The sequence below is a fragment of the Geotrypetes seraphini genome, chromosome 14 (genome assembly GCF_902459505.1).
Source record: "Geotrypetes seraphini chromosome 14, aGeoSer1.1, whole genome shotgun sequence".
Classification (NCBI taxonomy): domain Eukaryota; kingdom Metazoa; phylum Chordata; class Amphibia; order Gymnophiona; family Dermophiidae; genus Geotrypetes; species Geotrypetes seraphini.
In genome coordinates, this window is record NC_047097.1 from 49,078,410 (window position 1) to 49,091,776 (window position 13,367).

At 42.1% G+C, this 13,367-nt stretch overlaps 1 protein-coding gene across 7 annotated transcripts in view; it reads left to right on the forward strand.

Annotated features, from left to right (window-relative positions):
* The window catches only part of ZNF280D (zinc finger protein 280D), a 235,533-nt gene that overhangs the window by 56,661 nt on the left and 165,505 nt on the right, over nt 1-13,367 (forward strand). The window lies entirely within an intron of this gene.

A 13,367-nucleotide genomic window follows, 5' to 3' on the forward strand; every position in this document is an offset into this window, starting at 1 on the left:
AAATGTAGAAGAATGCAGACTTAAAACGTTCATGTGTTATTGGAATACTTCCAAAGCTGTTCAGTCTGCATTTAGATCTCAGACATGTAATCTATAAATTAATTTCAGTATATAGAATATGAGTAAAATCATTATGCCAGATCTTCATGAAGGTGAAATATATATTTGGTTAACCACAACTCAGTACTTTGTACAAATCAGACCTCTAAACATAATTCATCTGAAGAAAGCTTACGTTTAGAATGAGTACCGTATTTTCACGCATATAACGCGTGCGTTATACACGATTTTACAAACCGTGCATAACCATGCGCGTTATACAACTTTTTTTTGCATAGTTCCCCCCCCGACATCCGATTCACCCCCCCCCACAGGACCGCTCGCACCCCCACCCCGAAGGACCACGCACCCGCACCCCCACCCTGAAGGACTGCTCGCATGCACCCGAACCCCCACCCCAAAGGATCGCTTGCACCCCCACAGCCTCCCAACCCCCCCCCATCATGTAGAAGCTCCTACCGTTGTCCTGCTGCTTCCTCTGCCGGCGGTCCCGGCCCTTCTGTGAGCCCTGCGTCTGCGCTGCTTCCTCTTCCGGCAGTCCTGCCCTTTCTATGACGTCAGAGTGGGTGGGGGTGGGGATGCGAGTGCGTGCGAGCGAGCGGTCCTTCGGGGTTGGGGTGCGAGCGGTCCTGTGGGGGGGTGAATCGGACATCGGGGGGGGGACAGGACTTCAAGGGGGAGAGGAGAGTCGGGGCGGGCGAAAGGAGAGTCGGGGTGGCCAGAGGAGAGTCGGAGCGGGCAAAAGGAGAGTCGGGCGGCGACGGGAGAGTCGGGGCGGCATGCGCGGTATATGGGTGTGCGCGGTATATAAAAATTTATTTACATAAATTACAGTTTCCCGCGCGCTATACCCGTGTGCGCGTTTTACACGGGTGCGCGGTATATGAGTGAAAATACGGTAGTTCAAATACTAGTGCTGAGATTAAAATAAAATGGCGATGCATAGATATTCACATATACTGTATATTTCTATGAAGATGTAACAAAAACCCTTTTTGTTCATTTCATAAAAGGGCATAGCAATCAAAACATGCCAAAAAGTTCTCATCCAGTAATGTATTTTGCATCTGTGCTGTATAAGCTTCCCAGCTTTGAAATGGGCACCTGATCTCACAAGTAGCTGGATGGTTTGCAAAAGAGTACCTAAAAAAAAAAATTCCAGTGTTCCAGACTTGGGCTTTGAATAATTTGTTGAAATTAAACTCTAATAAAACCAAAGATCTTTGATTTAAGAACTCAAGTATTAATGTTCCAGTTTCTATTCTATCACCTTGGAAGTCTTTACCTATTGAGGGCAGTTAGAGAGTTTTGGTTTTACAGTATTTTATATTCATTAATGTCCTTGGAACCTCAAGTGGAATCATCTTTGGCAAAAATAAAAAAAATAAAAACAACCCAATACACCTTTCTTTTAAACTGAGACATTGCACCTGGTTAGATCTTACTTTGACTAAACCTATTTTGTCTTGCTAGCTTAGATGTTGATAGTGCCTTATCTTGACTGTTGTAATGTTCTGTACCTGTGTTGGCTATGAAATTACTGAATCAACTTATTCAGAATACTTCGGCCTAGCTGATTTATAGGATCAGGAGATTTGATAGTGTTTTGTTTTATACAGTAAAACTATATTGGCTTCCAATATGTGAATGCTTGGTGTTTCAAACATTTTATGGACTTGCATCTGAACTAGTATTGAGTGTTCCTTTGTTTAGACATTCCTCTTGCCTAGAAAATACTCCAGCTTCTTTTAAGGTATTTGGTTTTTGAGACTTTTCAATACAATATTCTTTTATTCCTGTTTCTTTTTGGAACTCGCTTTTAACCATTTGAACTGAGTTGAATTATCCAGTATTTAGGAAGAAATTGAAGGCCTTTTTTATTTGGGAAGCACTAACTAGATTTTCGGTTGTTTTTTATGGCGTTTAGATTTGTTTATATTTTTGTTTTATCTGTGGTCTTTGGAACCTTATTGGACCCCTATAAAGGGTTATAGCAATAAACAAGAGCTACATTGACATTGCACATATCTTTCAACTTGTAAGTAAGAGATTAAAAAAGTTATTTGGAATGGCCTTGAATAGTTGCACCAATTGCCCTGCTCTCTGCTATTTAAGCAAATGTTTGATAGATATGTATTATATAGGCTGTATGTCAATTTAAAAATATTAATTGCAGGAGTAATCACATAAACTGGCCAACAGACAATTTTATTTTTCAGCACACTTCTATAGTAATTCTTACTGAATGACAGGTTAACTCTTTCCTCTGCCATGCCTTATCTCTCTCTCCCGCCCTCTTCCACCCCCAACCATCAGGGATCTCTCCTCTGCCCCTCTTTTCTTACAAAGGGACAATGCTGGATGGCGTGTGTGTGTGTCTTTGTCTCCCCTCACCATCTAGCATTGCTCCTTTCCAGTTCAATAGGGATGGTATGCTGAACCAAGGGTCTTGCATCCGCTCCCAAGAGTCTGTTGCAGGAGATACTGATCACTGTTTTCAGTACCTTCTCCTTCTCTCTGCTGTCCCCAGTCGGTCATTTCTTCTGCAAGAGAGGCTGCAGGAGCAACTTTGATCTATTTGTCGTCTTTTTTGTTTGTCTTGTTTTTTTGGGATTTTGTTTTTCCTGTTCAGCTCCAATGCCTGCCTAGCCTGCGTGAGAGGAGCAGACTTTGGTCTACAGCTGACAGATGGATCCTGCGAGGGCCTGCTCAGCCAGCCTGCTTGAACTGTGGAGCTCAAGGGTTTCATCTGCTGTTTTCTCACTCCTTGACTTGATTAGGAGTGCTAGCATATGCTGTATGGGCACCAATTGTGTTTCTTCAGAGTGCTGCACTTTCTTCCCCCCTCTTCGCAGCATTTGGATTCTGGTCCCGGGGGTTGAGTCCAGCTGTGGCCTGACTGGCAGCTGAAGAGTCAGAAGAGGCAGCTTTCCTGATGGTAGAGGTCCTCTCCTAATTCCAGCTACCTTGAGAGGAGCTGTGGCAGGCTGCAGCACATCTTCCCAGCATCTGGTCTGTGAGTAGGTTGTCACAGCCCACAGGGCAGTTTGGGGGGAGGTCTGAAATTGTGTTTTTTGAGGTTATATTTTGTTGTAGTTTTGTTCCCCCACCCCAGAAATCCTAAAATTTAACTCTGATGGAGTTACAACCGTTTTTTCAGTGGGAAATCTTGGCAGTGGCAATCTTGGATTTTTCCCAATTTGAGCTCTAAACAGATACTTGGTGAAGAAGAAATTTTGCATGATCTCGTTGGAAACCCTATTACCACTGTTAGAAAAGGATGACTTCTTCTGTACACCTACAAGCCACTAATTGATATATTCAACCAACGTTACTTTCTTTCTATTCCCTATGAAGAATGCAAAAAGAGAAGAAGTTCAAGAAACTACACTGTTCCTGATCCACCTGGACTGTTTGATGGCCATGTCTGGCCCATGTATATTAAACATAAGAAGATAATGGAAGATCTCAGTGTTGATGTGGTGCAATTAGATGGAACAAAATCTAGAGAAGAACTGCTTAATACAGTATATGGAGACATCCAGAATAAGCTTGATGAACTGCTGAACATAAAGATTTAAGTGCCGCACTTCAGTTTCTCTTCTACAAAAAGATGTCTGTCGCAAGTTATAATGTGTTGTTACCCATTTAAACTCATCTTTTCAGCTTGTGTCTGTTTTAATTTGCGATCAAAGGCGTCTTTTTATTCTTAAGTTTTTTTGTTCAGATAAATGGATTGGCAACTGGATGGCTCTCTACTAAAAAGCACTCCACATCAATAAAGCACCTGTAAAATAAAAAAAAAAAAGAAAAGGATGACTGGCTTTGCTCTCTAAATCTCAAAGAAGAGTACACCCATATTCCCATTCTACCTGCCCACAGGAAATACCTCTACTTTTGAATAGGAATACGCCATTTCCAGTACAAGGTGCTTCCATTTGTGGCCTGGTATTAGCACCCAGAGTTTTCACAAAATGCCTAGTAGTATTTCTTGTATTCCCATACTGGTTGATCAAAGCCTCCACACCTCTGCAGGCTCAACAAATCAGGGATGCAACAATTCACCTACTAGAACTCCTAGGGTTTTGCAATAAACTACGATAAATCACATCTAGAACCAACACAGACTCTAGAATTCTTGGGAACACTCTTGAATACGATTCAAACTAATTAATTCCTACCATAACAGAAACTCGATACAACTTTGTCAGAAAGTCTCCTCTTCTCGCTACATTTCAACTGCGAGTACTTGCTCACATGGCATCTACAGTATATTTTACTCCCTTTGCCCATCTCAGAGATCCTCAATGGGCTCTTTCAACCCTATGGTCTAAAGCCACAGGCCTTCTCTTTCAACAGATCAGAGTGACATCACAACTTCAAAAATTGCTCCAGTGGTGACTAACACCTACCAATCTCTCTCCAAGGGTTTTTTGTTCCAAGTGCCACCACATCAAAAGATCCTAACAACCAATGCTTCCATGATTGGATGGGAAGCCCCCTCTTGATGGTTTACATATCCAAGCAATATGGAGTCCTCAGGAAAAATCTCTCCATATCATTCTGTTTGAACTTTGAGCAATCCGCAATGCTCTGTTCACAGTCCAGGATAGTCTCTTCAGTCAAGAAGTACTCATCCACACAGACAACCAAGTAGCCATGTGTTATGTGAACAAGCAGGGAGGAATGATGGAATCTTGTTGCCTCTGCCTGGAATTGATACAAATCTGGTCTTCAGCAATCCCTCGCAACATTTTCCTGCAAGCAGTTTACCTGGCAGGAAAGTAAAATGTATTGGCAGACGAATTGAGCCAAATCCTTCAGCCTCACAAGTGGACACTCAACTCCAAGGTTCTTCATCAAATATTTGTGGATTGGGGACCCCAGAAATAGACCTCTTTTATTCCCCTCACAATCACAAACTTCCCGTCATCTGTTCCAGACTATATACTGCCAATCATCTGGAGTTAGATGCCTTTCTTCTTAACTGGCAGAACCAGGTTTTGTATGCACCATGGTTCTAATAGATCCACAGTGGCCTCATCAACCTTGGTTCCTTCTCCTCTTTCAAATCAGCATAAGGGAACCCATCACACTGTAGATTTTGCAAAATGATGGTTCTTCTCCATTCCTATCTATATTAGTACTCACAGCATGGTATCTCTCCCCTAACAATTAGATACCTTGACACTTTCTGCACCAGTGTCAGCCAGTATTGAAGCTTTTAGAAGACCATCCACTCAACTCTATTACCAGCTCGCTTCACGATCTGGTGTGATTATCACTTACTGGATTTGGTCGCAAGCTCACTACCATTGGTGCTTGAATATCTCCTGCACCTTTCCAACTCTGGTCTTAGCATAACAAGCCATTTGTATACTGCAAAACCTCTCGGATCTATGCAGTTAACAGATGCAAGAGCTATGCGTGCACAGGGAATTATATACTTTAAATTCCAAAACTTATTTATAAAATTTAGCAAATAGATGGGTTTTCAGCATCCTTCTAAAGATTTGATATGAACAAAACTTAGTAATCAAATTGCCAAAATCCTTGCCCCAGAAACCAGATTGGTAAGCTAAAGTTCTATTAAAAAAACACTTGTAAACACAGTCCTTTACTGTTGGGAAAGACTACTTCAGTCAGGGTTCACCTCAGTGCTGTTAGTGTTTTACATAACAACAATAGACAAAAAGCCATTGTCTAATCATCCTCTGGTTTCTAGATTCATGAAAGGACTTTTTCATACCAAGTCATCTCTCATACCTCCTCCAGTACCATGGGATCTTATGTGCTACTTTCCGCTTTGATGAAACCTCCCTTTGAACCACTCTCAATCTCATCTCTAAAGTATCTTACTTTGAATGTAGTATTCCTCATATCTATCACATCTGTGCGCAGAGTCTGTGAAATTCAAGTGCTAGTGTCGGATCCACCTTTTATGACATTTCAACAGGGTAGTTATCCATAGTTCCTCCCTGAAGTCATCTCGGAATGTCATCTGAACCAGACTATAATTATACCTGTCTTCTTTCCAAGATCACATTCTCATCCTGGTGAAGCTGCCCTCCACACATTGAACTGTAATCAAGTTCTCACTTACTACTTAGATCGGGGATCGAACTAAGCCTCACATTACTTCTTTGCTCTTCTGTAATTTGATTCAAACAGATTTAGAGCTCCTATCACAAAGAGAACCATCTCAACATGGCTGTTGAGCTGTATATCTTTTTGCTGAACTTATGTATATTTCACTGATTGTAAAGTTCTTCTTTGTGAACCGCCTGGAACTATGGATGGGCGGTATACAAAAATAAAGTTATTATTATTATAATACTTGGGCTGAGCTGACATTGAGGCTCACACAAAGTGCAAGCAATGGCAACCTTGGTAGCTCACCTACCTTACACTCTTGTTGAAGACATCTGCAAAGCAGCCACCTGGTCCTCAATCTATACCTTCACATCTCATTACTGTTTGGAGAATCATTCCAGACGAGATAGTCAGTTTGGCCAAACAGTTCCAAGAAATTTTCCATTTAAAGGCCAACTCCTCTCCAGCCCTATTGCATTTTGCCAGGCTCATGCACATATATCCATTATTCTCATCCAGATTTGTGACCCTGGCAACTAGGGAGTCCCATAGGCAAGAGTAATCTGTCTGCTTGTCCTGGGATAATGCACAGTTACTTAACTGTAACAGGTGTTTATCCAGGGACAGCAGGCAAATATTCTTACAACCCTCCTACCTCCCCTTGTTGGCTTCTTAGCTTTTTTACTGAACTGATGGTCCCTTGAGTGAGCGGCAGATGGGAAGACACTCGCACATGCATGGCATGGCGATCTTCAAGTTTTTATGATGCAACAATTTTATTGATAACCAAAAGAGTACAACATAATGAACAGAGCAAGCTGTATAGAGGTTATCCATTTAGCAATCATAGTAAAATCATAAACAAGAAACTGAACAAAGAAACCAAGCTAGGATCTCAGTCCCCAAAGACAAAACCTTCCATTACACTTTGCCAAAAAACAACCCCCCCCCCCCCCCCGCCAAACCTGAAGCCCAGTAGGAGTGAAAGACCGCCCAAAAACAGAGACAATTACTATGTGGAGTTGAAATGTGGAAAAAAAAATTCAGATCCCCAACCGATACAAAGAATACCCTAAGCTTATGGAACTGATAACAGGTCCCCTATCTGATTCAAAATATGACCTCATATTCTAGGATGCAATGAATGTATGAAAGCCCTCCAAATAGACAGAAACTAGTCTTTATATTTAAAGGTCAACAAGTCTTTGCATTCCATCAGTAGAAGACCATGTAACTTATTCCACCAATGCCAAAAGGAGGGGCAATAGACTGTGTCCAGTATTGAAGGATACTTTTCTTTCCCAGTATGTAAGCTTTCACTGTCCAAATTCTGAGATCCTTCCCCTATATTCCCAAAGTTGACACTTGACCCAGCAGTATAACCCCAGAGTGAAATGTAATAGATTGATGCAGGATACACTCCAAATATCTTGTTACCGATCGCCAGAAAGCAGTAATAAGGCCACACTTCCACAAAGTATGCATCAGGGAACTTCATGTCTTTTTATGACATTTCACACACAAGGCAGAACCCATGAATTCCATATGATAAAGTATATTCTGGGACATATGAATTAAAAAAAGCAATCTATATTGACATTCCCTCAGTTCAACTGAGCTTACCCAATGTGGGATGGAACGTAGCAATTGAAAGGTCCTTAGCAGATAGTCTATAAGACAGGTCCAAACTCCATTGACCAGCTAAAGAGGAAAGAACTTTCAGAGGTATGCCTTGCAGCAATTTTTTATGAAAAAGCGATATGGAAGGAAGTATGTCAGTAGGGAGGTCAAATAGGTTTTAAATAACAATAGCCGCCTCCAAAGGCAGCGAAGCAGGTGGTAAGAAGTTAAGAAACTAAGAATAGCCATACTGGGGCAGCTGAAGGTCCATCAAACCCAGTATCCTGTTTCTAACAGTGACCAACCCAGGTCCTAAGTACCTAGCTAGATCTCAAGTATTAAAAACAGATTTTGTGCTGCTTATCCTAGGAATAAACAGTGGATTTCCCCAAGCCATCTCAATAATGACCTATAGACTTCTCCTTTATGAAATTATCCAAGCCTTTTTAAAACCCTGCTAAGCTAACTGATTTCACCAAATTCTCTGGCAACGAATTCTAGAGTTTAATTACATGTTGTGAATAATATGCTGTAACTCAAGGGTGTCCAACCTGCGGCCCAAGGGCCGCATGCGGCCCCATGATGTATTTTGTGCGGCCCCGGTCGAGGGCAATGCAGTGTTTTCCTCTGCTGCCCCTGGGTGTTTACCGTCTTGCCGGCTCCCTCCTCTGTCTTGCTGCAGTGTTTGTGCGGCCCCAGAAATGTTTTTTTTCGGCCAATGCGGCCCAGGGAAGCCAAAAGGTTGGACACCCCTGCTGTAACTGAAGGTAACAAAAGTGATCAGCAAAAGACATCTAAATATTTGAAGGAGCCCACAGCCTTCCCATAAGAGGTATGGAAATGGACCCTGTAAAGGACCCTGTAAGGACTCCAAACTTAAGTACCCCTCTTCCATTAAAACATGCGGCAGTTGGCATAAACTCTGGGCTCTCCAAAGTGGATAAACAAGGCTTGTCCATTCTGGGCAAGAATCCTCCATTTCTCCAAAAGGGGAGCAAGCAACTTCTGTGAGGAAAAAAATAGAGCCCACGTAAAGAACTGAACTGATCACAAGATTGGATTTTATATGAAGAGGCAAAAGCATAGTAACATAGTAGATGACGGCAGATAAAGACCCGAATGGTCCATCCAGTCTGCCCAACCTGATTCAATTTAAAAATTTATTTTAAAAAAAAAAATTTTTCTTCTTAGCTATTTCTGGGCAAGAATCCAAAGCTTTACCCAGTGCTGTGCTTGGGTTCCAACTGCCGAAATCTCTGTTAAGACTTACTCCAGCCCATCTACATCCTCCCAGCCATTGAAGCCCTCCCCTGCCCATCCTCCTCCAAACGGCCATACAGAGACACAGACCGTGCAAGTCTGCCCAGTAACTGGCCTAATTCAATATTTAATATTATTTTCTGATTCTAAATCTTCTGTGTTCATCCCACGCTTCTTTGAACTCAGTCACAGTTTTACTCTCCACCACCTCTCTCGGGAGCACATTCCAGGCATCCACTACCCTCTCCGTAAAGTAGAATTTCCTAACATTGCCCCTGAATCTACCACCCCTCAACCTCAAATTATGTCCTCTGGTTTTACCATTTTCCTTTCTCTGGAAAAGATTTTGTTCTACGTTAATACCTTTCAAGTATTTGAACGTCTGAATCATATCTCCCCTGTCTCTCCTTTCCTCTAGGGTATACATATTCAGGGCTTCCAATCTCTCCTCATGCGTCTTCTGGCGCAAGCCTCCTATCATTTTCGTCGCCCTCCTCTGGACCGCCTCAAGTCTTCTTACGTCTTTCGCCAGATACGGTCTCCAAAACTGAACACAATACTCCAAGTGGAGCCTCACCAATGACCTGTACAGGGGCATCAACACCTTCTTCCTTCTACTGACTACGCCTCTCTTTATACAGCCCAGTATCCTTCTGGCAGCAGCCACTGCCTTGTCATACTGTTTTTTCGCCTTTAGATCTTCGGACACTATCACCCCAAGGTCCCTCTCCCCGTCCGTGCATATCAGCTTCTTTCCTCCCAGCATATACGGTTCCTTCCTATTATTAATCCCCAAATGCATTACTCTGCATTTCTTTGCATTTAATTTTAGTTGCCAGACATTAGACCATTCTTCTAACTTTTGCAGATCCTTTTTCATATTTTCCACTCCCTCTTCGGTGTCTACTCTGTTACAAATCTTGGTATCATCTGCAAAAAGGCACACTTTTCCTTCTAACCCTTCAGCAATGTCACTCACAAACATATTGAACAGGATTGGCCCCAGCACCGAACCCTGAGGGACTCCACTAGTCACCTTTCCTTCCTTCGAGCGACTTCCATTAACCACCTGGCTTCTGCATATAATACATATAGGAGATGCAGTGGAGCACAATAAGCACTCCATCTGCAACGGGGAAAAGATCTTGATGGTACTGACCCAATCTCCTAGGTGACACAGTAAACATGCCATATTATACAATTTTATTTCAGGTAACCCCAGACCACCTCTCTGCCAATTACCGAAAATTGAATTTTATCTATTTTATATATCTTTTTACTCACCTCCCCCCCCCTTCCCCCAACAGAAGCATTGGAGCATTTTATGCAGCTGAGTAATGTCTTTAGTCAACAAATGCAGTGGTAGAGTTTACAAAAAAATACAACGATATAGGGAATAGTATCAATGTGAATAAACCTATCCTTGGCGACAGAGAAAGAGCTGCCCATGGCAGAAGGTGCTGTTTTGTAATATGCAGTAAGTGGGAAACATTTAGATTTGTATATATCCTTAGTATTTACACTTAGACACCTAAATATTTGAAGGAGCCCACAGCTTTCCATAAGGGGCAAGCCAAGGGAATGGAAATGTCCCTATTAGACACTGTGTACAAATAGTCTGACATCCAGATTCAATTTGAATCAAGAGAAATCTCCAAAGTCAGCAAATGTTTCCAGTAAAGCTGACAGAGACTTCTCTGGGTTTGTAATATGCTTCAGTATATCGTCCGCAAAGAGTGACAATTTAAAGACTTCTGTGCCCAGCCGTACCCCCTCTATTTCAGAATGGACCATTATGTCTCTAAGTAAAGGATACAGAACCAGTTCTAGCTCTTGATGGGCTAAGGCCTCCCTGTGAATGTAGTACTGACCTCTTTGCATAGATCTGACAGAGTCGGCATCCTTCACAGGTGGGAGAGAGGGGAGCAGACAAGGGTGTGCTCAATCCATGCTGCTAAAGGAGAAGAGTGAAGGATATATCGGTAGTGGCTGAAGAAGGGAGCTGCTGCTGAGACACACTACTGAACATGGTTTGAATCAGAGTAGAGAGAACAGGATGAGAGGTTTAGATGGCAAGAGGAGTTGTAAGTGTACCATGAGAGTCTGAAAGTGAGCATTTAAAAATGGAAAAAATAGTGAAGAGGTTTAGTGTGAATGGTGGGAAGGGCATGCCAAGAACAATGGAGAGAAGGAGGAAAGAGTATGTAGAATCTATTTATGTTGTACTGGGGCTCAGGTGGTGATGGGTTGGTGTGAGAATGGTTAGCACAGAGGTTAGGTTGAGGTGATTTACCATGGGCAAGTGAAGACTATAGAATTTTCCAGTGAATTATTATTATTATTTTTTTTTTAACTGTATGTTACCTTGTGATAAATAAGATTATTATTGAAGGACTTTTATTGGTTACAACTTATAACAAAAAGTAGTCATAGGCCCTTCATGGCAGATGCATTTTCAGGTGGAGCAAGAGAGAGAACCCTCATAGGAAAAAAATATTATTTGATTGATCTCCTTGTGTTTTGATTTTATTCATAAATAGTAATATTTGTCTATTGTTTTATAAGTACTATATATGTGTCCGATGAAGATTCTATAAATAGATTTCACAAGTTTTGACTTAAAACTGCCAATTTTTTGAACATTTTCTCTATGCGGAATAGAAACATGATGGCAAATAAAGGCCAAAATTGCCCATCCAGTCTGCCCATCCACAGCCTTCACTATCTCCTCCTCTCTTGAAGAGATCCCAGGTGCCTGTCCCACACTTTCTTGAATCCAGACATAGGGCTAGATTCACTAAGCAAACCGATTGTGTACCGATCGGTTTGCGACCCCTTAGTGACCAAATTTCCCTCCAGCCCGATTCACTTACTTCTCTGCCGACCATCCTCCAATCCGTGCATGCAAGTGAGGGCAACGGCATGCAAAGTAGGCAGGGACCCGTTTCACAAACCAAAACCCTGCAGCACTGACTGGGCTGACTGATCACTCCCAAGTGACTGCTGAGGACCAGTCGCTCAAGCCCTTTCCGACTGCCCTGCCTTCTGTCGCCCTGCTCTCTGCTCTGTCAGCCCCGATAATCCTGCTGCCCTGAATGCCTCCTGCAGCCCCAAACACGCCTGCCTTCCTGCCCCGAACACGCCTGCCTGTCCTGACTCTCCCACCCTTCCCCGCAGTGCAAGCCTGTGGTTTTAACCCACAGGCTTAAGCGAGTTAAAACCACGGGCTCCTAAATGTAGTTAAAAGGGGGGGAGGAGAAACCCTGCCGGGCCCAGAGGTCCAGCGTATGCACAGACCATCTACAGATGGTCTGCGCATGCACTGGGATTGCTGTAGAGCGATCTGAGCAGGCAGATGGGGGTGTTCCTCCGATCGCTCCCATCTACATATTGAAGTTTGCAGAATTCATCGGACCTGCCCAGATTAGGCAGGTTCGTGAATCTAGCCCATAGAATTTATATATAAAACTAGATCAAAAAAGTATTGAATAGTTTTAATCTATAACATAGCACTAATTAAATGACTGCATAAACCAAAAATACTATTAGTGTTTTTTTAAATCGTAGTCAACTATTGAACATTTAGTCACTAGTAAACAAAAATTTATTTTGAATTCTTAATTCTTGGTGCAGTCTTTATAGAATAGATGTTAAAAAAAACTTTGACCATAACTTGCACAAAATCACGTTAGCAATGCTGCTGCGGTAAATGCACTGAAAGGCCATTGAATTCCTATGGGCTTCGGTGCATTTACTATGGCAGCAGTGCTACCGCGGGTTTATAAAACAAAAAAAACCATTAGGGAGAGCGAATCCTAAATCTGTTTAAGTGAAAAATTTCCTTTGTGTGAGTACAACATACTTGTAAAAAATGAAATTTTATCAGGGAGCAAATGTAGGTTACTAATTTGACAATGGTGCTGTAGTTAATTCTATTGTCCAAGGAGTGTGTCATTTTGATATAAGAGAGTTGCATAGTTGGTTACTAATTTATGGCCAGCACTAGGTGGATTAAAACTAAATCTAAAAGCTGCTCTGTGTCTAGAGCCAATGTTCACCTATCTGACCTACAGTTTATTCCCGTTCCTTCTTAATTGCAGTACTTTAAACTCTTACCCTCTTATGCAAGATCTTCCTGTCTTCTTGGGTCATGATATTTGAACAGTTCAGTTCCTCCCTCCTGGACAGTATTACGATCCGTACTCTACTGTTAAAACAATCTCATCTTAGGGTTCTGGAGGATCCATGGGCTAGAAGATGTCAGTCTTTCTCTTTCTGGCACTGATGAAAAATGCCTTCTTGCAACAGGCTCTGTAATTCAGCAATCAGTGTTG